This window comes from Episyrphus balteatus, chromosome 4, assembly GCF_945859705.1.
Source record: "Episyrphus balteatus chromosome 4, idEpiBalt1.1, whole genome shotgun sequence".
Taxonomy (NCBI): Eukaryota; Metazoa; Arthropoda; class Insecta; order Diptera; family Syrphidae; genus Episyrphus; species Episyrphus balteatus.
In genome coordinates this window covers 61,375,368-61,388,025 of record NC_079137.1, presented here as the reverse complement: position 1 = coordinate 61,388,025, position 12,658 = coordinate 61,375,368, and the positions used below count along the sequence as shown (strand labels likewise).

At 28.3% G+C, this 12,658-nt stretch overlaps 1 protein-coding gene and 1 non-coding gene across 2 annotated transcripts in view; both read right to left on the bottom strand.

Annotated features, from left to right (window-relative positions):
- Positions 1-7,261, bottom strand: part of LOC129918047 (protein I'm not dead yet-like) — a 52,278-nt gene extending 45,017 nt beyond the window's left edge. Inside the window, exon 1 of the mRNA XM_055998365.1 lies at positions 7,244-7,261. The gene's annotated coding sequence lies outside the window, so the exon portion shown is untranslated. The remainder of the gene's footprint in view (positions 1-7,243) is intronic.
- Trnas-aga (transfer RNA serine (anticodon AGA)) lies at positions 6,798-6,879 on the bottom strand. The gene has a single exon. It is a non-coding gene; the product is annotated as a tRNA-Ser (tRNA).
- Positions 7,262-12,658: the final 5,397 nt, after the last annotated feature.

Here is a 12,658-nt window from a genome sequence, read left to right as displayed (position 1 = left end):
AAGTATTTGGGATTTATTTGTTGGTATATACATTTCCCAACAATTAAAACTATTAAATTGATAAACGATTAACAAGTTCAAGTTTTGTTGGGATTTTTATTTTTGTTTATTTTTCTATGAAGTGTTAAGTAAGAACCTAATGCTGAGAATTGAAAACCTAAAGAAAAATAGAAGGTATTTTCCGATTGGTTAGATACAAATGAATACCTTCATTTAAAAGTGGAAGAATCAACAAGAAAGAAGACGTTTTTCTAAGAAATATTATTATTATTATTTTTTTTAATTTATCGTTCTGGGATTGTTGTGATAGATAATTCAAAGAAATCACAGTAAATTAAATTAAAATTTAGATTCTTTTGAACTCTGAACTTCGCTATCGATAAGTATTGGCTATTGGAAATCCCTTAGAACACAACTTTAAACTTAACCATTATTTCATGCTCAAAACTATTGGAGAACATAAATCTTTTTATGATATAAAAATATACACGTTATATGAATATCCATATGAAAATCCATAATTTCACAATTTTCATAAATTCACAAAATTTCACATGAATTCGTTGCCCTTTGCAAAAGTCAATAAACAAAATACGTGTTTCTTACACTTGAACTTGAAAAATCTTCAATTTGTTTTTGTCTGAAAAAATCAATACAAATTTTTTTTTATTTATTATAAATTTTTCATCATTTTTGGATTACCACACGTGTCTATTTTTATTGCGTAGGTGGTTGATGCGGGTGTTCAACTTTGTTTATAGACCTAAGTTATAAAAGCAAATGAGTATAATATACTTACTTGTGTGTTTAATTCTTCCCGCCAAAAAAAAATATAAACAGAAAAAAAATAAAATATATATTTTTATCTCACACTTCCTATTCGGCCTACACAAAAGCATCTAGATGAGCGATGAACTTTTAAGATTCAAGATAAGGACAGTCGTTATTTTTTTTTTTAAGAAGAAAGAGTTTTCTTTTCAAACAAATAAATGAATCTCTCTCTGCCTTACACGTGTATGTCGAATTGTATTTTAGTATCTTAAATAAAAATGTAATATTTGACTTTTGAAATCACGCAGACAGAAAAAAAATAGAATTTCTTTATTGAATTGGCAAAAAAAAACTTTTTTGTGGGTGGTGGGCACCCTAACCTCTAACCCTATTCTGATGAAATTTTACATGATAATAATAAATAAATTTATATGGTTTTGGATAAAATATTAAATGGAAAAATATTTAACAACTGTGATGAGTAATTTTGTCTCAATCAGATAGAAATTGTTATAAACATTAAACATGTTTAATATCATGTGGAATATTTTGATGATGTAAGCTGACGCAAACAAAACCATTTATCATCATTTCAGACTTTTTGGACAACATGGAAGTAGTTCTATAAATAAAATCTTTAGAAAAGTTTTTATATTGTAAAATAAATATTATTTTTAATAATATAACATCAAGGGAAGTGAGTAAATTTAATTGAATTTTCGTGTAGCAACAAAAACGTGTGCAAGAAAAGTAAATAAATGTTCCAAAACTAGCGACCTGACTCATTGTTTTATTTCTTTTTATTTTAGTTTTTTTTTTTCAATTGAAGAAATTCTTGTTTAGTCCATACAATAATAGTTCTAGTGGGTATTAAGGTTTATTGTCAATTTATGAAAAAATATTTGAAATTGTTTTATTTTTTACCTTAAACTTAATTTTGGAATTTAAAAACTAAATTAAGTTTATGATATTTTTTTTAAATTTAAGCCTTGGTAAAAAGATATTTTTTTTTTAAATCAAATTTCATGTTTTTAAGTCTTTGAAATCGAAATCTACGAAATGGTAACGGAGTTACGAACAACAGAGTTACGCTCGACAGAGTTACGGCCGTCAAAGTTACGCGAAACCGAAGTTACGAAAAACTAGAGTTACGAATTCTAAAGTTATGTTAAGTTATGACATGTGATTTTTGGGTTGGCATAATACTTTTCTCAAAAATGGATCCTACGATTTTGATTTAAAAATTCAATTCTGAGTTTTTACATACGTTCATTCTTTCAATGAAAAATTCTTTTCAAAAATCGTTATTAACGGCATAATGAAGGTAGTGGTTCAATTTTATCGAATTTTAATGTATAAATATAAATCAAAATTTTCAAAAATAAAAATTTTCAATTTAAAAGAGAAATTTGAATTTTTTTTTTGAAAAATCAAATTTTCGAAAATGGGACATTGATTTTTTTTTAAATTTTGGTTTTGGTTAACAATAACTTTGTACAACACTAACTTTATTTCGAAAATTATTTATCAACAAATTATTTTTGTTATTAATTTTTTAAGAAACGCCTCTAAAGATTTTGAATTTTTCTTATTTTTGAGCTTAAATACACCTAAGATGTTGTTTTATACCATTGAAAAACAAATTTGATGCATATTTTCTTTATTTTTACTTAAGTAAATATTTACCGAATTTGATTAAAAAAAATTTAAGGTTTTTAACATTTTTAATTTTTAGATCAAATTCGTGCGACCCAGTCGTGCATATTAATTTTTTTTTATAAAGCTAAGGCTGAAAAAGAAACACCCTTTTCCCGAACTCTGCTTGAAATCCTATTTGTATTTGATAAACTCGTAGTAAGATACAAAGATTGCTCCAACTTCTGATTTTACTATCAATTTTGTGTGTAATTGATATTTCAATTTCTCATTCTTGACGTCAATTATGTATCTTTAAAAATTTACAAGCATGTCTTATGAATTAAATCAATAAACCAAACGTTTTTGATCTTACAGAATAATTATGTTACAAATGTTTGTCATTATTGCAATCTGGTTACAATGACAAGTTATTGACATTGATTTCCTCCATGACCCCCTATATTTTTTGTATAGAAAATACCTGTACGATTAAAGTCAAATCATGTAGAAAGGTGAGGCAGACAGTATAAAGTTAAAGATAAATAAGGTATATTTATATCTCTATGTACCTACTTATTTTCAGGAATAAAAAAAAACTGGTTTTTAAAGTCGGTCGTCGCACTTGAATGAAGAAAAAGGGTGATCATTGCACCGAAGCATCCACCAGATCATCAAAGACCGGTCGATGAAATGCATTATGGTGACCATACCTATGTTTTTTTAAACTCTCAAAATTGTTTTTGACTGAAATGCCAACTTTCTATGAGCTGAATTTTAACTTTTTAAAGGAGTAATTCTCTAACCGAAAGAAACTCGAAAATACTTGTTAAAAAATACCTTTAATTCTTTTTTTTTTTTAATAAATGAGAAACATTATCTAGTAATAAATTGACTAATGTGATTTACAAAAGTTGCCAGTCACATTGCTCTATAGCTCATAAAGCAACAAGAAAATATTGCAATGTGACTGTCAACTATCACAAATCAAATACATAAGTAGTGTATAAAATATGGTCACTCTTAACCCATATTTGTATTGTATTGTACCTGTTCCACCTGTACCACGATTCAATAAATGTCCATTTAAAACTTTCACTCAGCAACATTTCAAATGATCAAAAGAAAAAAAAATCATTCAATTAACTTAAAGATCAATACTCTTATAGTTTTGGTCATAAATTTATTTGTTAAAACCTTAATTTAGTGTATGCGCATGATGACCATTATTTTGCCAAATATAGAATTTTTTCATCATTAGAAACTGGTTGTATTTTTGGTAACACGCTTATAACTTTTTTTTGCAAACAAGTTCGAGTTTGAAATTTGTATGATGAGGACATAATACTTAAAAACGTGTGGATAAACATAACAGAAGAGGAAGACTCCAAAATCAGTTTAGATTTTTGGAGGTGCGTTATCTGCTTAGTGATGTATGCAAACAAAATTTGGATAGCAAAATTTGCTCAAAAAGCCGGCTTTATGAATTTTTTTTTGACAATAACACAAAGGTGAATTTCATATGAATAAATATAAGAAAAAATATTAATATCAAATTAAGTTAAAACTATATAGAAACCTGAGTAAGGAAATTCACTTATTTTTAAAACTTCAGAATCATCGGGTTTTACCTAATTTTTCCTGGCCAATACTCCTGGCAATACCTACTCTTAATTTTGTTGATACCATATTATTTAATTATATCACTGAGTAAAAATGCAGACAATCCACAATAAAATATTTTACCTACTCTTCGTTTTCTTATCAATAAAAAATCAATTACCATAATCAATGAATTCCATCAGCATTTTAAATTAATAAAAAAAAAAAATCAATCAAATCCATTCATACAAATTTTTATTTTTATTATAATTTAAAAATAGGCCTGGGAACTTTAAAGAGAACAAAAAACAAAAACAATTACAAATGAGTGTACGTTTTTATTTTCTGTACTTTCCAAATGAATTGGCGATCTTGAGTCAATTAACTTTATAGACTACATGCCGGTCAAGAGAGCTTAAAATAAGTTCAAAAAAAAACCTCTAATGAATCATGAAAAACGCACATCGCAACATAATGTGGATGTGCATATTGGCACGTAGTGTATTGCTTGATTATTTCTGTTCCACTAGTTTGCACTATGGCCAGAAACAAGTTTAGATATCTGAACCTGAAATTTCACGATCATCTTTGAATTATGTGTTTTTTTGATTGAAATACCGGTAAGGAAAAGACCACGTACAGTCGCAGCAGATTGACCATTTTTTTTTTTTTTGCAACAAAAAGAAAATACAATAAATGAGTAAAAGTGCATTTCGAAATAATTATGTCCCATGAGATTATATTTACTAGAATATATCGTAGGTACCTACTATTATTAAGAAAGAAAGGCATACAATTCCCATAAGTAAGTTATTGTTACATGTAACATTCACTATAATGGAGAAAGAAATTACTATTGAAGAACCAGGGAGGTGCCGCTACTTAAAGGTGCATTATTTAGATACTATTCAACCAATATAATGCAAAATTAAACTCACGAGAAAATTGTACGGTGTCGATGTAATAATCAGTTCATCCGGTGTAGTAATAAATACACGTATGGGTACACTCCTATCACTTTATCAATAATGCAATCAATTTAATGAGTTGCTTGAACTTAAATGATAAGTGTGCTAGTATGTCACATTTGTGTTTATTTTTTTTGTGGACAAATAGCGAAAATACAATGAGTAACGAAAATATTTACCGCGCTTATTTTCAAAGAAGATGATGGTAAAAAAAGGTAATTAGGGGTAGAAGTGGGCAATTTATTATATGCCTCAAAAATTTAAGTTCTTTTTTGAAATTTAAATAACGATTTTTTTTTCAGTGAAACTGTAACCCAGCAGTTTCTTTCACATCCAAATTTGTACTTGCAATACACTGGCTTACAACCAAAATGGACAATCCAGTAATTTTTTTTTTCTAACGTTCTTTAATTCAGTAGGTAAAAAGGATTTAAAATTCACTCTTTTAAAAATTAATTTTCTAAACTGAGTATTCTTTCTTATTTTTTGTATAGCAAAGAGTTTTTTGAATTTCCACCAATTACCAAAAAAAATGTCGGTTTGCTATTTTGTAGAAAGTACCTATTAAAAACATTAAATTAAAACATAATTAAAAACAAAATTTCAAAAATTAAAATTACCAAGCCGTTTTCAAAAAATTGATTTTTCAAAAAAAAAATGATTTTATTTAAAGATTCAAAACTGAGGGTTTTGAAAACTTTAAGACATTTTGCTTTCTTTACTTTATTTGCCAAAGTACACGTATTTTTTAAACCAAAATCGTTAGTAATGAAGAAAAAATAACAAAAATATGTAATATAAAATTATTAAAATTATTTTTATTTTAAGTGGAGCTATTGAATATAATTCAGTTCAAGTGACCTCAACTCCAAATTTATAAAGCGTTTCGCCCAGGTACGACAGTGGGCTCATCAGGAATTGAGGTCACTTGAACTTTAAAATCAAAATCGTTAGAGCTGTTATTGAAAGAAAGTAATTTTTTCCATTTTAGTCATTAGAACAAACGTCCTTAAAAAATATTAAATTTCTCCTCTAGGGAATTATCAAAAACTGTCAGTAGCTTAGGTTTTACTTCAAGAGAGATATAGACTGACCAGAGAGACTAACAGAATTGTGAGATCCATTTTTTCGCAATCCTTATTATCGTAATATTCGAATTCGAATCATTTTGGAAAAGCTTAATTTTCTCAAAAAATCCCATGATTTTGACCAAAAAATTGAAGCATTTATTTTTAGACAAGGCCTCTCTTTTAATACAAAAAAGTTTTTTTTTTCAAAAAATCGGTAGGCAGGTTTGTATTTCTCATAGAAAATTGAATCTGAATTTTTTTAAATAAAAGCACTTGTACAGTGTTTATATAAACCAAAAATAAAATTTTCCAAAAAATAATTTTGGGATTCTTAAAAAAATTTGAATTTTTTTTTTAAAGTAAAAATGTGAAATGTGTTATTTAAAGAACATGCTCTAACACACGGTTTTGAATTTGTTTCTAAAATTCATCTTTATAAAATAAATCAAATAGTGGCTTTTAACAAAACGCACTTTATGATTTTTTTCAGGCACGTCGATATGATAAGTTTTTCTTAAGCAATAAATATTTTTTAAACACCGGATTTAATAAAAAAAAAAACATCATTTACAATAATTCTAACCTTCCAAAATGCCCTACTATCACATTAACTGTAATCAAATTTCAATCCCAATTATTTCCTTTCAATTATCTAACTTTTTCTAGTGGCAAAAACTTTAATAAATTGTTCGCTTTTAAAATCGATGTTGATACGATATGAACCAAAAATTAAAAAAAAAAAAATTCACTTCGCAGTCGGTAGGATTCGAACCTACGCTCCCAGAGGGAATCTGATTTCTAGTCAGACGCCTTAACCGCTCGGCCACGACTGCTTATAATAACTGTACATCAGAATAATATTTTGTTATTATTCAAACTGAAAGAATGATTTCACTTTCATCAATAAATGTGCAATATTCCACCCACCCCCATCAACCATTACACTGTTGAGTTTTTATTTTTGTAAGAAATGACGAATACAACATGTATACGTGACCTTGAAGAGGTATGTAATCCACATAGATAATCTTCGGTACTTAGGTATGAATCAGATGTAAAGACGAACTAATTGGAAATAGGTCAGGAGACGTTTATCTGGGTTGTTTTGGTTTTTGGACTATTTCGACAGAATTCGTAACAAAGTTATTTTAATATCGATGAGTGTAATATTTTTATAGGCGGTTTAACGGTACATACCTTTTATGGAGCTTCTTTGTTGAACACTTTATAGGAATTATAAGCTCATAATTCACAAAATCACACTTCAAACTAATGATTGTTTTGTCACTTTCATTGCTTTAAAATAATAAAGACATTATTAGATCAGAAACATTAACATTATCTACAACATTAGGAATAGAAAATGTTTTATTTTGCAATTTCAATAAATTAGGTATTTAACTTTAATTAAGATTAATGATTAGGTAATTTACTGTCTGTCATCTGTAGTTTTTCAATGTCACTCACTTCACGGTCAGTTTTAAAATTACATAAATTCTTTATTGAACTCTAATAATTTTAAAATTTTATTCGAATAACAAAATTGACAGCAAATTCAATGCAGAGTACAAAAATTAACCACCACTTTTTTGCCTAAAACGTTAAATTATGATGAAATTCAAAACACTTTTTTAAATATGTATGTAATTATGCGTTTATTTTACACCCCAGTCAGTGTTTGAGCTGATTTTCTATTTTCAACCATTATCCTAGCTTTGTTGATATACGAATGAAATCCCTATCCTAAGGTATATTTTTTTACACGGTTTGGTATTGTTGTGCATTTTTTCTTCCCTTGTTAATACATTTCAAATTTTCCTTCGGCATTTTCAACCACTTGTTTGGGAAATTTTCATTAAATAATAACGGGATGAAAAATATACTACTTTATAAAATGGTTCTTGAATTGAATTTCAAAATTCACCAGCAGTATTTCTATACGGTTTTTGTTGATGCTTGGTTGATGTCTGAGGAATACTGTTATTTAAATGGAAAAAAAACTATACAGATGTCGCCATATTCGAAAAGAAGATAAATATATTACACTGGCGTCCAAGAAACAAGAAACGTTTCTTAATTTAAAAAAAAAAACATAATTTGGATTTTGCCTAGTGTGTCAGTAATTTGTTTTTTCGAATCAACCCAACTTATCACACCACAAATCATCATTTGGCAACTCATCATGGGCAGCCTATCCTGAGAAAATGTCATCACAAGATTTAATTGGAACAAATTAATTTTTAGTTCAATTTATATGAATGTTATTCTTTTGAGAAGGGACCCTCTTAAATGTTTTTTTTTTTTTCTTGATGAAAAATGTTTCATATGATGAACTGTCTTTTGATGGGCTGGTAATGATTACTTGTTCTATGATCAGTTGTGCAGTGATTAGTTCAGTTCAAGCAATTTTTTTAAGGAAACAAATTAACCACCAGTGGAGTATCCAGAAAATAATTTGGAGGGGGCTGGATCATTTTTCAAAAACTTTTTAGAGGGTACCTAAATGTACGAAAAATGTTTCTATTATTTTTTATTCATCTTTGATCGAGAGGGAAGCGTTGTGCTGCGGTACTGAAAGTGGTATAGGTATAGTAGCATTTAACTGCTTCGTACTACTGTCTCCTCCTTTCACATTCAGAGTACCTAATGATTTTTCAAAGTTTTTGTGTCGCAAACATTTTACACAAACAGCAAGTCATTCTTAAAAAACACTTTATTTCGTTCGACATTTGTCATGAGCTGAATCCAAAACTGTTTACAGATTTATTCCTATTAGGTACGTCTATAGTTTTTGAGCTATACTCATCACTATTTTCGATATATATGCCCATGTTCCGCAATTCGACCGAAAGTGAATTCAATTTACTTTTCAATTTCACGAGAAATGAAATATTAATATATTCTTCATTTCGATCGATTTCAAAAACTTCGAAATTGCTTCGAACTGTCAAAACTGAAGGATCTTCCATTTTTATTTTGTTCTAAAGTAAAATTACTGTTGCTTTGTCAATTGCAGATTCATTGAAAAAAGCCCCCAAATTACAGAAACATAGTGAATTTAATACGATCAGAAAATCTAAATGAGTGATTAAATGCAGAACGCCTAATTTTACTTTCGGCAAGTGAATACGCAAAAAGTGAAATGCAGAACGTGAAGGTCTGAAAAGCTAATTTTGAATGAAATTCTTTTTGATGTTTAATCCAAAATATACCTACTACTCGTATATGTTTCTCCGTAATATGTTGCTTTTTTAATCAAAATCAGAAACGCAAACTGGAATTTGCATAATGATTTTGAGATATCAAAAATTTCTATTTCCAATATCTTTGAGAAAAATATTATTAAAAAAAAAAGTAAATATACTTAAGACGATCAAATACAACGTTTTGAGATTGCATAATAAATTTTGCAAAATTTAATGGTCAAAATACTAAAAAAAATGATCTGAAGGATTCGGAATTGGATTAAAATCCGAAAAAAAAACTACACCAACCCTCAACATCAGCTAAGGCTCTTCTCAAACAAACACAAACAGCCGTTTCAGAATTTGAAGGTGACTCGAACATCTGTGCTGCCTCTAAATCTCTAAGATTTACGAACAAGTTTCAGTTAATCATGTACATTATGATGAAATCAGTTAAATAATAACATGATCTTGAAGGCTTGGAGGGGACTTGAGCGCCCTGAGCCCCCCCCCCCTCAATACGCCACTGTTAACCACCTAGCATATGACCAAAATAGAAAACAAACTTTTCTCAAAAAACGACTCGAAGGATTTTAATTAACATTTTTGTATGTATGTTTGTTTCGTTCAGCAATATGCTTTACTTTGTAAATTTTTGTCCAATCTTGTACTAGGGAAAATCGCCTTTAGTTTTTTTTTAGTCGGTTAAAACGGGCAGTTTTAAACCTACCCAAAAACCAGGTAGAATTATTTCAAAATAATGAAAACAAAAATCCGCTTAATTATTCAGATTTTTATTTTGACATTAGTCAGTACATGCATGCTTCTTTTGGGTTTTATTAAAACAAACTAGAAAAAGCATGAAAAATAAAATAAAACCTAAAAACGCATGCATGTCCTGACTGAACCTCTGGTCCTAGAAATGTGTTTTATACCATTAGTCAATCGATTTTCCTTAAAGTTCAATTACATAAATCTATATTGATGTGCGTAAGACTCATCAAAACTCGAGAACGACTGGACCAATTTAGATGATTCTTTTTTGTTCGAAAACAAAAATCTAGGTGAGTAACGTGATGCAAACAGTTGACAATCACGTTATCATGCCCAGATGCGTTTGTCTTCAAATATCCTTTTGAACGAAGCAATTAGCCACTATAAATACTAAAATGAATATTTCTATTGGAAAATTTTCTCATTAACTTGTAAAAAGTTTGGCTAATGTTTAAATGCAACAATCCTAAAAAAAACGCACCGGAAAATTGCGAAATGCAACATTTCCTTTTTTCATCTATATGCAAATGTACCTTGTGAATATAATGTTGTATATTCAAAACACAATAGGTGTCTTTGAGTGTATACAATTCCCTTGGCTTTAAAAAAAGATGCATTATATTACATTTAAGAACAAAAAATGTAATCAAAGTGCATGAGAATTTTTTAAAGGGAAACAAGAAGAACGTCTGTATAATTTGTTCTTCCTCGCCCTAGTTTTCGTAATATGTTTGATCTTGAAATGCATATAAAACTAGGTATGTGTGAATCTTTGCATCTTAAGATCACATTCTCATCATAAACAACATTATAAGGGTGATGCATCCGCTGCACCCTGCCAAGGCTAATATTACCTACATGATGTGTCTGCATCTGGAGTTTAAAGGAAGAAATGAAAAGACAACAAAAAAAAAATAACCGTAACTTATTTAAAATTGAAAAAAAAAATGTGATTAAAAAAATTGCACCCTAAGAGAAAAGTTTTTTTTTTTATTTTTTCTATCTTTTTTATCAATTTTCAATCAAATTGTCATATTTCAAAAATTTCCCAATTCACATATATCTAATAAAACTACTGAGTCACGAAATCGAAGGCAAAATATTTAGCAGGCTAGAAAAAAAAATACTCACTGTGGATTGAGATAGGGTGCACTCTCAGTTGTGCCCCCTCTTTTTCACTAAAATCATTTATTTTAACCCAAAATTACTAGAAAATAAAAAATGAGGGAAAAAAATCTATTTTTTGCGCAAAAAAAAGGGCACAAACGTAATGTTTGCAACTCTCTCCTTCAATTACTTACGGTTTTGTGATTTAGTTGAATACGAATCGATGGTTTAGTGACCCTTATATTATTGGATTTGATTTTTGTTGGTATCTTTTGTCTAATAAAAAATAGGTGTACGCATCTTTTGATAAAATTCTTTTGTTACTAATGTTATTGCATGTTTTTGAGGGTTCTTATTATAGTTTTTAAAGAGATGTACTTGTACATGATCGGGTTTTGGAAATTTCAAAAGAGATTTGAAACTGGGTTATGTTATGAATTTTCGAGAAAGAAAACATTCACTTAGTTTGTTTAAAATTATCCATGTTTGACAGTGGTCTGGATTCAAATACTTTAAGTTCTTTTTTTTTATTTGTTGATTTTTAAGATACTGCGGTTTGGTTTGAGTTTAGAAAGCATTTATAAGTATTTAAAGCATTATTTCCTTCAACAAAGCCATTTCCAGAAAATTCCTCTGAAATACTGTTTCGAAAAAAAAATCCAAGTCCAACTTAAGGAAAAAATGGAAAAATGCCGTATTATTTTGAACACCTCATATCTCGAGTTAAAACGAGTTAAACAACTATTACTTTCATTAAAATATCTTTTTTTTTTAGGTAATATCTACAACTTGAGCTTGAAAAAAAGATAAATAAGCGCTTTATGGCAAGAAAAATTATTGGAACACGTTTAAACAAAAGAGCTGAGCAGCGAACTTGATTTCAATGTTTGTTCTTATTTTTTATTTAATTATTTTAATTTCTCAATAAAAACAAAATAACTTGAGTATAAAGTAAGTAAATAAGTATTGAATATACTGCACAGTAAGTAAATGCTCTTCTTTTTACAAATAATGATGTTGTAAGTAAGAAAAGTGTCAAGGTTAAAAACTTGCCGATCAGAGATTTATACAACTTTTTCGCATATAAATATTTTTCTAAGGAGTGATATTAAAATCTTTAATCACCAATGTAAGATTTGAACTAAACATTTATTACAATTTTATTTATTTATGTATAGTTAAAATTATTCAGAATTATTGAAAAAAAAATACCTTATTCTGAACACAAGAAGTTTGTTTTGCTCTCTTGTAAAATTTGGTACAATGAAGTTACACAATTTGCACGCGTTACCGACGATATGTAAAAAAGTTGTGTAGGTAATTGTCTGCTCCACCAGTTATGATAAAATAAATAAGTGAGTTATTTTTTTAAATAATATAAAAGGAAACAAGCCTACTTTCATAGTAAACTAAGAGCACATTTATTCCATAAAAGATTCGTTATGAAGAAGCTATAGGAAATAATAGTCTTTGAACATCGAAAGCAAACGTGTTTTTATTTTTGTTTTTTTTTTTTATTATTAAAAATGTATACTTTTTCGGTGTA